We start from the raw sequence: 14,882 nt of genomic DNA on the forward strand, positions 1-14,882 counted from the left end.
ATTTAATTAGTACCAAAAAAAATGTTACCACACAAAAGTACCAAAAATTGGTACCGTTGAGTACCAATATCGATTCCCAGGTAGCGGGAACCGGTACTGTATTCATTTAAATGTGAACGGTACACATCCCTATTTGTCAGAGATGTATTGTAATGTTATTCTGTGATATTTGCACCTAAAGAAATGCAAGTACTTCAGTTGAGAAATATGCGTGTGGAGGGATTTTTCTGGCTGCCTGAAACATTGTGTAAATAATTTTTTAAACATGAAACAAGGGGATCCTTGGATGCAACTCCAGACTGTCAACGACCTACAGTATGTGTGTGCACGCACAGCTCTCGTGCACTATTTCAGGCAGTTCCAGAGAGAAGGAGACTGGAAGGCATTGTCAGGAGAGTCGTGGGCAGGATTTACAGTTTGAATTCTGCCTGGTGACACAGGATTCAAGTACTTCAGCTTTAAGAAATAAATTATATATATTAAATAATTAGTTAACAATTATTAGTTTTAATTAACGTAATGTGTTTTATTTCACATAAAAGTGGTACACTGGCTTTCATAAACCGTTCAAACAGCACTTAATCGTACAAAAACATAATAATGTAAATCGCTTTACAGCACAACACGTCACACTGTCGTGATTGCACAAACCCACAGCTGTATACAACATTTCTCAGTCGTACTCACTACAATAAACATAGAGACAGAGACATCAACATGTTGGATGCTTTGTTTTGTGATACGAACTGGCTTGTTGCACACAGCATTTGGCAGTACTGTAACTGAGACGGCACACAAAAAGCAAAGCTGTAGATGGTATGCTTTTTATACTTGTACATACCTTCATCTAACTCTCCATATTGTCTTTGTAAATGAGAAGAAAGAATGTTAAATTGCAAAATAAAAACATTGCTTGTATAGTGAACAAATGACTTATGATGGCGATCGTTTAAAGGTCTACTGAAATGAATTTTTTTTATTTAAACGGGAATAGCAGATCCATTCTATGTGTCATACTTGATCATTTTGCGATATTGCCATATTTTTGCTGAAAGGATTTAGTATAGAACAACGTCGATAAAGTTCGCAACTTTTGGTCTCTGATAAAAAAAAAACTTGCCCCTACCAGAAGTAGCGTGACGTTGTCAGTTGTTCACTCCCTCATATTTTCCTATTGTTTTCAACGCAGCTAGAGCGATTCGGACCATTACCCCATTAATTTGAGCGAGGATGAAAGATTTGTGGACGAGGAACGTTAGAGTGACGGACTAGAATGCAGTGAAATACATATTTTTTTTCGCTCTGACCGTAACTTAGGTACAAGCTGGCTCATTGGATTCCACACTCTCCTTTTTCTATTGTGGATCACGGATTTGTATTTTAAACCACCTCGGATACTATATCCTCTTGAAAATGAGAGTCGAGAACGCGAAATGGACATTCAGTGCCTTTTATTTCCACGACAATACATCGGCGAAACGCTTTAGCTACGAGCTAACGTGATAGCATCGTGCTTTAACTGCATATAGAAACAAAAAAAATAAACCCCTGACTGGAAGGATAGATAGAAAATCAACAATACTATTAAACCGTGGACATGTAAATACACGGTTAATGCTTTCCAGGCTGGCGAAGGTTAACAATGTTGTGCTAACGACGCCATTGAAGCTAACTTAGCAACTTAGCAACCGGACCGCACAGAGCTGTGCTAAAAACATTAGCTCTCCACCTACGCCAGTTAGCCCTCATCTGCTCATCAACACCCGTGCTCACCTGCGTTCCAGCGATCGGCGGAAGGACGAAGGACTTCACCCGATGCGTTTGGCGGCCCGGAGATGTAGGAAGTCAAGGTGAGGTCGCCGACTAGCGCGTCTACTCTCCAACAAAGTCCTCCTGGTTGTGTTGCTGTAGTCCGCTGCTAATACACCGATCCCACCTACAACTGTCTTCTTTGCAGCCTTCATTGTTCATTAAACAAATTGCAAAAGATGTCCAGAATACTGTGGAATTATGAAATGAAAACAGAGCTTTTTGTATAGGATTCTACGGGGTACCATAACTTCCGTTAAACTGACTTCGTCACGCGCATACGTCATCATACCGCGACGTTTCAGCCGGATATTTCCCGGGAAATTTTAAATGTCATTTTATAAGTTAACCCGACCGTATTGGCATGTGTTGCAATGTTAAGATTTCATCATTGATATATAAACTATCAGACTGCGTGGTCGGTAGTAGTGGGTTTCAGTAGGCCTTTAAGTCTGAAACAAAATTTGCAAGTCAACCATCATCTGACAGCGAATTGTGTTTTTGACTTTGGAATTTTCCCTGTAAGTTTTGTCTTCATGTGTGCCATTTTAGCAGTGCTGATATCATCTATCGTTGAAGCTTAGGGACAACTCATTAAGTAAAAGTTTGCGTACTAAAAGTATGTGCAAAGTTGCAACATGGAAATCGTTTCTGTAATTGTGTTGGCTACACAATAGTGTTTGTTGTACCAAACCATTGCAGGTCTAATTATGTTTACTTGCTCTCACATTTCCAGAAGCTTACAAGTTGTAGTGGAGTCATTAAATTGCCTCTCCTAATGAGGTAGAACAGTGTGGCTGTTAGACAGGAAGAGAAGTTGTTTAATAGCTTCCATTAGACATGGCTTTTATCAGAGAACTTCATCTAAATGCACACTGTTCATTTTTTTTTTAAAACATGGACAATACAGTCCAACTACATTGATCTTAACCTGCTAGAATCCCAACTCAATGACCAACAACACAAAGGCCATTTGTCTTCCAAATATTACATTATAAGGCCATTATGATGTTCAACAATCAGCACTTACCATTCATCAACACTGGTATGCTGTAATTAATCGTTGTTTAAAATGTGTGTATCTGTTTTTATGTCAGTGTACAATCAATCCATGCACATACAAATATATATAATCTAAATCTTTAAAGTGCTTTGCAAAACACTTCAAATTGACCTGAGTATAAGACGGTAGTTTTTCCTGCAAAACATCCATCCATCCATCTTCTTCCGCTTATCCTGCAAAACAGACAAAACAAAATAATTTGTTTTGGCATCTGTGCAATTAAGCATGCACATTTTTTTCCCAGGGTATATGGAATTATGAAATCAAACCAAAAGGCCATTGGAGTGTTCACATTTGCAGAGCATTGTGATTATGTTTTCTTCAATATAAGCCACAAGCCCATAATTTTTTAACACATTTATTTTTTTTCATACTGGCCACTTACTGGCCATTCAGGGCCGGTGGTTGATTTCCGTTCCGTGTGGTAGCTGTTTCTTTTTTCGATGGCCGGGTCAACCGCCTTTGGCTTTGGGGCTACTTTGTGTGCATTTTGCTGTTTCATCTCTATGATGAGGCTGAGTCTATAGCGTGCTAAATGGCTGACTGAATGATTGAGTGAGTTTGATTTAATGCAAACAGTTGAATTAGTCCACCTTGACCCATTCAATCATTTAATTGATTTAATTGGACGATGCTAAGTTTATTGACAGCATGTGAAGCTTGTGAACCCAGAAAAATCCATACATTTGCCTCAGCATTGTATAAAGTGCAGGGTTCAAAGTGTGGGAAAAAGGTAGTGACTTAAAGTCCAGAAATTATGTTTGTTTGTTTTTTTAATTGTGTTTTTAATATCAGTGAAATAACAACTGCAAGACTGTTAAAAAAATTTAATGTTATTTGATGGCTGTGTTTCATTGATCAGTGTTATCTTAAAACCAGCATCACAACTCCTCTAGTGTTTGCTAACCTGCAAGCAACATTTGAGACACTCTTTTTGAGACTTATTTCAAGGGAATTAATGTTATATTTGGTTAAAAAAAAGGTTCTAACAACGATTCGATTTGATTCAGAATTTGTGGTTGCCGATACGATTCAGGGCCAGAATATTTTTTTAGAATGATGGAATCTGAAACTGTTCAATGAGGTGAAATCCATTTAGTAACTTTTAAGAGAAAAAAAGTGTGACTGTGAAATAAATACTGAGTACTGGACACTGCAGGTAAAATTTCATATATCCCTGTTATTTATTGTAAGGGAATTAGATATAAATGAATTATGGATACAAACAAGCAAGTAAACAACATTTAATGGCCTACACATTCACACCTTATTTGAATAAAGTACAACCAACACTTAAGTTGAATTAACAAGAGGAAACATTTTCTGGTCACATTTTCAACATTCAAGACATTTTCAATAAAAGTACAGTAACCAACATTTTAACAGTAGATTCACCTGCTACTTTTGCTTTTGTTTTTCAACATAAAATAATACAATATTAATATAAAAAATAAAGTGCAACCAACATCTGTCTTAAAGTTGACTTAGCTGAGAAATTAAGTACAACCAAATCTTTTTTTTAGGTTAATTGAACAGTGGTTTGACCTGCTACTACTCTCATTTTAATAAACACAGAACATCATAAAGACATAACGTACACATTTCATTGACACATGGACCCAATGGCAGAGGGTGTAATGATAAATATTGGAAAAGCAGCTAAAGTGTGAACACTTATTTAGTCATACAGTATATAACATTTATTTTTTTAAATTTTTAAATAATACTGATATACTATCTTCATTATACTTTTTTCAACCTTGGTCCATCTGCAAAATATAGTCCGCTGTCACTTCTGTTTTGTCTGTTGCATCCTTTGAGGTTTGAAGTTAGGTTGTGGCTTCGTATTATTGTGTTGTGTTGTTTTTATTTGTTTTGGCTTTTGCAATTGTGCTGTTGCTGAAAGTTTTTGAGTTGTAGTAAAATATATTATCTTGTGGCTTTTGTGTTTGGTATGACCTTTCTCGGCCACCATAGGTATCTGCCATTTTTGTTTTGATGACGTAACGTTCAACGTCCTTATCATTAAAAGTGCTAAACCTCATATAAAGTCTGCCGTTATTAAATCCAATGTTTTCTTTTTTTTAGTTTCGACAAAATCGATACATACCGTATTTCCTTGAATTTCCGCCGGGTATATAGTATGTGCATGCCTCGATTTACCGCAGGGTCAAACTCGTTTAGCAAAATAATTAGCGCATGCCTAGAATTACCGCCGGGTAAGTCACGTACCTACTACGTTTTTAGCGTTACCCGGCAGTTCGCGGTATTGCAAATGTTCGTTCAGTGTATTTTTTGCACAGGTATACAGTACAAAACGAGTGACACGTCACGAGTGACACGTCACGAGTGACACGTCACGAGTGACACGTCACGAGTGACACGTCACGAGTGACACGTCACGAGTTTAGGGGGCAACGACTAAGACTTTCAGTGACATATTTCATAAAGGCTGTGACATATCGTTATTGTGTGTATACTGGCATTTATACACCGGCACATTAGCGCAGACGACATGCTGCCAAAACCAATCGCATGTAAACTTATCTTTAGAAATGCTAATGTATGCACGCTACTTACAAAACAATAAAATTGTTTTAATTTTGGTGACACAGTTTAACATAAATATATGCATATATCTGCATAACATATGTCCCGAGTCCTGTGTTCAACATCCAGCATAATATATCACAATTGATTATACCGGGTATACATTGTACCCCTGTGTTATAACGCAGGCACTTGGGAGCCATTCAACAATTACGTATGCAAAGGGGGTGGGGTTGGGGGTCAAAATCCTGGGGGGGAATTGCGCACAATTAAGTACCATCATTTGTATAGTCAATTTTGCATACGTGGGTTGGGGTCAAAATCCTGGAGAAAAATGTGTACGTAATTGTTGATTGACCCCTTGTAAAAATAAAGAGTGTCACGTTATAATTGCCTTTTCAGACCCAAACAAAAATAACTCCCAGGATGATTCATTGTGCTTTAAATTTTATTGCGGCATTAAGCGATGTCATGATTATCCTTACATCACACTCAAATTTATAAGCGCATGCCTAAATTTACCGCATGCCTTTGGTAAGAAGAGGTTTTAAATTAATTACCGCCGATGCCCTAATTCAAGGAATTACGGTATATTGCCTTTTAAATGGATGTTGGATTGTTACCCATCCTACCGAAAACAAACTTGCTGAGCACAGATGTACTTGAAATGTAGGAATACAAATTGATATATCGATCAATCATTACACCCCTATTAAATATATACGTTCAGGGCAAAATTTGGGTCATAAGCAGAATCTTATTTTGAGGGCCCCCGTTACTAAATGTGTTTTTTGACAGCACATGCTAATTTGTTTTAACGGTACATTGTTTCCTAAAAGGTGTGTGTTGTATTACAGTCGGTGTTTAGGTCAATGAACAGAGCAGGTGCAAAAATAAGTGAGGAGACTGACTGGTGAGCTCCCTGGGATATTTCACTTAAAAATCAGATAAAACTGTTAGCAAGTTTTGAGCAAATGAATGACGTACGTTCAAGTAAAACATTTGAAAAATCTTCTTGGTTGACTTTCTAAAAATAAAATTGCATTGTGTCAAAATGGACCTTTTTTAAGGTAATTCAAATATGACAAATCCGTTATAACCTGTGATTAACCATGATTAATCCAGATTAAAAAACGTGATGAATCAGATTTTTATTTAAATAATAAAAGCACTAGATTTTCGTGATAAATGAAACATTTTACATTAATGACAACAAAAAAGTTGCACATGATCCTAACACAAGCCGGATGGGGATTCGATCTGTATGTATCAGCCAAGCACGAACACGTCACAGGAGACATTAAAAATCTCAGAGAAATTTGCCATTATACACTGCAGAAAAGAGCGGACAAAATATAAGATTAAAGACTCGATTTTAAGAAAAAAATAAAAACTAGTGAAATCCATGCAGCTAGGTAATTTTACTGCATAGGGCATCCTAAATTACAATTTATCAACAAATAAGCAGAACAGAAGATAGAAATAAGTGGGGGGTTTTCTAAAAACAATCATTGTTCAACTTGCAATTCCTTCCGCATTTAATTAAGCATTCTCAGGATGTTGCAATATCTTCACAAACAGATGTTCTATGTTGGGAAAATCTAAATATATTTTTTAAATAGTTCTTTTCTCAAGTTTAAACATGTTTTGTTAGGTTCAAACCCGGTTTGACGTCTATTAAAACAGACAAGAGACAAAGAATCAAACAGAGACAGAATCAAATTTGGACTCAATATTGAGGAGAGACATGGCCACTGTACTGTCTGTACAGTCCTGCACCACGCTCTCCCGAAGGAAGGTCTCGTCTCCTCTTTTATTTTAGATATTCAATGTTCACGCACCAACACGTCACCGCAGGTATAGGAAGTATGCAAAACAGTCACTGTTCTTGGTCACATCGAAGACAAAAGAAATAGAGGATGTCTTGGCCTCGGCTCATCCTGGCTCCAGCTACTTCAAGAGGGCAGCGGGTCGTAAATAGCGTTGCCCTCGGTTACCAAATAGTTCAGAGAGAGTTCGTAAAACACTTCAAAGGTGTTCCTCTGGAAGTTGAGCAGATCCTGTCATCTGTCCACTTTGAAGCCCTCTGGCCAGCTGTGCCGGTTTCCTGAAGACAATGGGTAACACCTCCCGTCTTCTTCCATCGTATACCTGTGACATCCTCAAAACCTTTTGCTTGGTACAACAAAGACATCTCTCATCGCGCCCACAGGAAAAGAGTGGAAAGTTTTTTGATATATTACATACAATTTTTCTGACATTTCCCTCCTGTATATCACAAAACTTTCCCATAAACTCCTTATCCCCAATAACTTCTTCTTGCAATTTTCAGTTAATGCTTAATTTTCCTACGACAAAGTTATGTTTACACTCAAAATTGAACATACATTTTTCCCTCATAATTATGACATTTCTGGAAATAAATCAGGAACACCATCCTGGTAGGTGTCTTCATATTCATCTTCCTTGTCGTCCACCAGGAAGTACATCTGAACAGCTTTATCATCTGCTGGGCCAATCGCTGTGGTAATCAGACGGTTAAACAGAGAACAGACAGGGAATAGAACAACATCCACACAACGTCAGTATTGCTGAACACGGCCATAGTTACCAGATACCAAAGACTTGTATTTGCCAAACACGTCCAACCACCCCTCCTGCATAGATGTATCTATGCCTGAATGCTCTTTCAGTTTACCGTTAAGGGTGTGCAGGCCTTCCAGTGCTTTGGTCAGGCTCCTTTCTGCATCAGTGCATTTTGGTACGAACATGCAACATTGTTCACCAAATATTGCGCACACGCCCTTTTCCGCCATGTTTAGCGTCATACGGTTTTGAAAAGCCATAAGGACGGCGGCGGCGAGTTGATTAGCGACGGCCTTCAAGTCGTGGCCTGTGTAATTGTCCAATCTCTGTACGTTGTAGTGGACGTAGTTTATTCTGTCAACATTCTTGTTAATCGTACACCACCAGTAGACGTATGATTCAAATCCAGCTGCAACTTAATTTACCAATTTATAGTCGTCAGATATACTTCTTTGGACACCCATTAATATAAGTTGGATCTACAACACTTTGCCAGTTTACATCATGTCTAGTTATTTTCCAATGTTCAGATATCAAACTGTTCAGAACTGTGTTAACAATTGTTGTACAAATATTGATACATTTACTATGTGTATGCAGTTATCTGATGATACGTTTCCTAACTGTTGTACAGAGCCTTGCATGTTAATGCAGGTATAATTAGCTTTTTGACATATTTATCAAATATTGGTTTCTGCTTTGTCTCTTTAGCTACAAGGTAAATTTTGTTTTGCTCATTACTTCAATTCAACCTTTTTTTTGACTAATTTTGAGAAATTTTCTGGGCTTATACATACAACACAATCAGTTTTTGTAGCCTTTTCCACTTGCTCCGCCATAAGGAACAAATTAATTACCAAAACAGGAACCAATTATTATCAAACTTTGACACACCATCAAATGATATGCTTACAACTTGTCACAGTGGAATTTGTAGTGTGCTAGTTAACATGTCCCTTTGATAACACAAATACAATCCCAAATACTTTTTTTCCATTATATGAACTTTTTACAATGTAAACACGATCCCAAATACATTTTCCCATTATATGACCTTTTTAGAATGTAAATACAATCCCAAATACTTTTCCCATTATATGAACTTTTTACCATGTGCTAAGTGGACTCAGCTTAGTATTTCCACTATCTTTACTGCTTTTTAAGTTATTTACAATCTCTCCCCCCTTGGAGAATGCTCATGTTTCCTTTTCATTGATTTTTCAAAATTTTGGTAGCTGATAAGGTCTTTCAAATATTATTTCAAATGGTCTGAGTCTTGTTGTACTTGTAATGTTCATGTACTGTACATTTTTACTAAATCTATACATTGTTCATGGACGTTTTGTTTCTTCTATACATTTCTTTAATCTGTTTTTATTTTATTCCCGTTTGTCCTTTCCACTAATCCTGCGCTTTGTGGATGATAAGCACAGTGATTTTTGATATCAATGTGGAATAACAATTCTATTTTCTTGATCAATTGATTAACAAAATAAGGTCCATTGTCACTGTATAGATTTAGTTATACCATATCTTGCTATTATATCTTTGCATAATGCTTTTGCTACTATTAGCGCATCTGCTTTTCCTGTAGGAAATATTTCTACCCATTTTGAAAATGCATTTACTATGACCAGACAATAATGTTCTCCTTCACTCTTATTTAGTTTAATTAAAATCCATGCCTAGATGTTGTATACAAAATTTTATTTTTTAATAAAAAATTTTTTTGATACAAATTAAACTATAGGAAGTATAGTACTTCTGTATGACGATATTCATATCCCTCCTGTTGAGCCATGAGTTCAACCTTGGCTCAATATTGCTGCTCACTTATACCGATTTTTCTTTGTAAGATTTTTTGTTCATCACCATCCTCATAATTTCTTTTTATTCATTTCATGAAAATGCATATATACGAGCCATATACAATTGCCACTTTCATTGTTTTGTTTTTTGTATACATTTCCATGATCAGAAAGGAATCAATCAATCAATCAATCAATGTTTATTTATATAGCCCTAAAACACAAGTGTCTCAAAGGGCTGTACAAGCCACAACGACATCCTCGGTACAGAGCCCACATACGGGCAAGGAAAACTCACCCCAGTGGACGTCAATGTGAATGACTATGAGAAACCTTGGAGAGGACCGCATATGTGGGTAACCCCCCCCCCCCCCCTCTAGGGGAGACCGAAAGCAATGGATGTCGAGTGGGTCTGACATAATATTGTGAAAGTCCAACACATCAGCGAAAGTCCAATCCATGGTGGGGCCAGCAGGAGCCATCCCGAGCGGAGATGGGTCAGCAGCGTAGAGATGTCCCCATCCGATGAACAGGCTAGCGGTCCACCCCGGGTTGGGAGCAGAGTAGAAAAGAAAAGAAAAGAAACGGCAGATCAACTGGTCTAAAAAGGGAGTCTATTTAAAGGCTAGAGTATACAAATGAGTTTTAAGATGAGACTTAAATGCTTCTACTGAGTAGATGGAATAGATGAATAGATTGAAGAATACTATTCTTATATTTATCTGACCCTTTTTTAACACAAATTATTTTAGCTGACTTCATCACTGTTACCTCTACCAACACCATAACTCCAAAATACTTTTAATTTTCGTTTAAGCATTTTCAAAATGACACGTCCAATCAAAATCAAAATCAGTTTGATATAATTACAGTTGTCTCTCTGTGCAACTCTCCCTAAATTAAAAAATATTCTTGCAGCTTTTTAAGTCTTTCTTTAGAGAATTCCATACTTTCACACCAGCAACAGACAAGCACATTTGCTTCAAATGTGTCGGCACTCTTATTTAGTTTAAAATCATACGGCCTTCTGTGGTTCTCATCTTTAGATGTGAACACAAGTAACTTTTGTAAGTCCTTTGGAAGAACTTTATTTGTAGCTTTGAACATCACTTATAGAGTATGCAATTCTACAACGTCTTCTAGTTTGAATAATCCTAATAATGCTACTTTAAAAATTATACGAATTGCTCTTTTCTGCGAAAGAAATAAAGGCATTATGTTGCTGTGATATGTATTTCCCCATATTTCTGCACAATAATTGAAATAAGATAGAATAATTGAGCAATATTACATTATCATTGTATTATTTAACCTTGTTCAAAATAAATAAGCTTTTAGATACCTTATTTTTTACATGCAATATATGAGCTTTCCATGTCAACTTTTCATCTAAAATGACCCCAAGAAATCTGATTTCAGACAACTTCTCAATTTTCACATTGTTTATGGATAAACTAACTTCTATCTTTCTTTTATTACTGAATACTATGAATTTAGTCTTTTCCAAGTTTAAAGATAATTTATTTACATCAAACCATAATTTTAGTTTAACCATTTTCTCTTCAATATTATCGGCTAAGATTTTCAAGTCATCTCACTAAGAAACATTGACTGCATAACCCTATTTTCCCTTTTCCAGACACCCCCTGATTTATCATTAGCTCTTGGTATTTCGTTTGCTAAGCTAGGTCCTACATTTACAAAGAATTGATTTAACTCATTGACAATTTCATCTTTGTTTTCAATTAACATATCATCTTTAAATATCTAGGTAAGTCTGTTCGACTTATCGTATTCTATATTGCTTTATTCAAAATATTCCATGTAGCCTTTATGTTATTTTTATTTTCTATGCCTATGTCATCAAGTTGTTCCTTAGTATAATATTGGCAAGAATCCTTGATATGCTCATGTATACGAGTCTTTGGATCCACTTCATTATCCATGTATCTTTCTCTTTTGGAGTACTTTGTTGTTGCATATCTTTTAGTACATCATTATTCATGTCACTAGTTTGTCCTTTTCTATTGCTTGTTTTGCTATTTTGTCAGCAAACACATTTCCTAGTGATGCTGTGTCTGTTCTTTTGGTGTGTGCTGCACATTTGCATACTGCTATTTTAGCTGGTAGCTGTACTGCTTCCATTCTTTTTCTTTTTTAATCAGTTCTCCAATGTGTTACAGATTTTTCCTGTTGACTTTATCATTCCTATATTTTGGCTATCTTTATATATATTGTGACCTTTTGATCTTTCATTACTTTACATGCTTCTATTAATGCTTCTAGTTCTGCCGCTTGCATTCAGCAATTTGATGGTCATTTGATAGCTTTCAAAATGTTCGTTACTGTAACAATCGCACATTCTGTTCTATTTTTATTTCACAGAATGCTGCTTTAGCTTCTGAATTTCACTCTACAGATGATTAAATTTGTTAATTAACTTACTTAAAGGAGCTACTATTTCATCATAATTTGGTATCCAACTTCTACAATAATTGGTTAATTCTAAAAATTACCTAAATTGCTTCTTTGTTTGTGGTTTTTGTACTTGTCGTACTTTGTTTTTCTATTTTCCACAATAGTGCGTCCATCTCTGTTTAGAGAACGTCCTAGATCCTTTACTTCTCATTTGCATAATTTGACTTTTATTTTGCTTATTTTGTGTCTTTCACTATGTAGATTATTTAATAACGCTAATGTTATTTTTCTCCTAATTCAAATGTTATACATCTTACTTTATGTATTTTTTTTTAAGTAACGTTTTAAACTCACTTAAATGTCTATACGCCAATTAATCTATACTTTTACACTCTGAATTTACATTCTTCCAATTGTTTATATTTTTTATTTGCAATTATTATTCACCAATATTCAAATTGTCTATCGCTAGCTGATAGCTTTCCTGATTGCCATACCTCCTTATTTATTCTATGTTATGTCATCATTGTATCTTAGCTCAACACTCAGATGTATGGTGTTGCAAATGTCTAAAACATAATCTAACCTAAGAATGTTATACTACACTTCAAAGTTAAACGTACTTTAAACTTACATGTTATAAATTCATTTTCACACCTTCCCCAATTCGCCACGCACACACACACACACACACACACACACACACACACACACACACACACACACACACACACACACCCACCCAAGGTGTGTGTGGGTGCGTGAGTGCACTCTTAAGGGCAAAGGTCAGCAACAGAGGTGGGACCAAGTCATTGCTTTGCAAGTCACAAGTAAGTCTCAAGTCTTTGCCCTCAAGTCTCGAGTCAAGTCCCGAGTCAAGACAGGCAAGTCCCGAGTCAAGTCCAAAGTCAAGACTGGAAAGTCTCAAGTCGAGTCCCAAGTCCTGCATTTTGAGTTTCGAGTCCTTTCAAGTCCTTTTAACCACAGACTAATATTTTTACACGGATTGTGTATGCTTTTAAAACGCTGTATTTATTTATTAAAACAAGTGCATTTGAAATAGCAGGAAAAAAAATAGTGCTGACATTGCAATTCATAATAGCACTATTAACAGTAATTTTAATAGTTTAAACAATTTTAAACATTTAACTCATTCCTTTACAGAATAAACACATTTGCAAAAACAAACATTAACATACTATTGGTTGTATTTTATAAAAATAATATTACCACAGAGTTGAGAAGGAGCAAAGATCTTCAATATTTGTATGTGAGAATCACAAAGAAATCTTCTGGGGGAGGATGACACCCCTACAGGGGTTTGGTTTACAAACTTTCAGCCCCACCTAAAACAAAATTCACCAGCCGCCACTGATTATGATGCATTCTCATTTTAGGCAAAATATAAGACAGTACTTTCTTAACAGTATGATTGTAACCAGGAATAAGTCTTTAAGTAACAATATTCAAATACTAACATTGTTGGGTAAGACAGCATTTGGTTTTATTCTGAATGTAGTGAAACAAATTGGTGGTTTTAGCTGATATAAAGACTTTCAGGTGTTTATATATGTTTAAGTATTTGGCAGACGCTTTTATCCAAAGCGACATACATAAAAAATACATACATAACAATCACTGTAAACATTATCATTTAAGGGAAGAATGTATTACAAAATATCAATACAAAGTGTCAAGACAGAATAAACTCTCTGCTGCTGCAGCAACAGAGATACAGTCTATAGGTCCCTAAGATATATAGATATCTAATGTATTCATACATTGTTTATGTAGGATATACGCATGTATATATAACCTAATCATATTGTTTCTTCAATTTAAAAATAGCTTACCGTTTTTTCCCCCTTCTCTGGGATTATATTCCCAGTTTTGATCTCGGACGTCTGGTCACTTATAGCGTATAAGAATATTATATTACTGTTAAGCAAACTATGAATAATAAAACTTGCCAAAACATGTGTCCGTTATCATAGCTACACGTATGACAAAAAACCGCGTGAAAATCAGTGGTATTCAGTGAGGTAAAATGAAATAAATGCGTTGACAGTTCATTGCTCCTGACAAATGAAGTGCACTGAGTGGAGCGGATCACCACTCCAAGATGGCGGCCCCGCGTCTCGTCTGCGCCAGTAGGCAGTAGCGCTCGATGCTGCGTACCCTTATAAGATGTCTATGGTTATGACGTTAGCAGTGAGTTTACAGCCTCACTGATTTAACTACACAGCAAATAAAAGTCATGTTACTTAGCCAATAAACGTTATCTTACATTCAAAACTTACCCTTCTTTGTGCAACTTCAAATGTCGAACGAAGTTGGAAGTTGTTGCGTCTCCGTCTGTAATATTCGAACTGCGTGATTTGCATACGCAATTCGTTTTTTGTTGACCAAGTCGTAGTTTTTATACCCGAACGAAACCAACTTTGGCATAATTGTTTCTCTCTGCCGCATTGTTTGACAACTCTTGTTCGGTGGTTGTCCTGCAATTTGATTGGATGAATGCTGTGTGATGAAAACAACGTATAACTAATGTGATTGGCTGTTGTACTGACAGCACACCAGCTGACACGCAGCACACACGCTGATAGACAGACAGACACGTATAAAATGAAAGATACGGAGCGCTCCCA

General features: G+C 36.2%; 1 protein-coding gene across 7 annotated transcripts in view; it reads left to right on the forward strand.

The window, feature by feature from the left end:
* Positions 1 to 14,882, forward strand: part of LOC133650613 (seizure protein 6-like) — a 322,692-nt gene that overhangs the window by 235,455 nt on the left and 72,355 nt on the right. The window lies entirely within an intron of this gene.

The sequence above is a fragment of the Entelurus aequoreus genome, linkage group LG05 (genome assembly GCF_033978785.1).
Source record: "Entelurus aequoreus isolate RoL-2023_Sb linkage group LG05, RoL_Eaeq_v1.1, whole genome shotgun sequence".
Lineage (NCBI taxonomy): Eukaryota > Metazoa > Chordata > Actinopteri > Syngnathiformes > Syngnathidae > Entelurus > Entelurus aequoreus.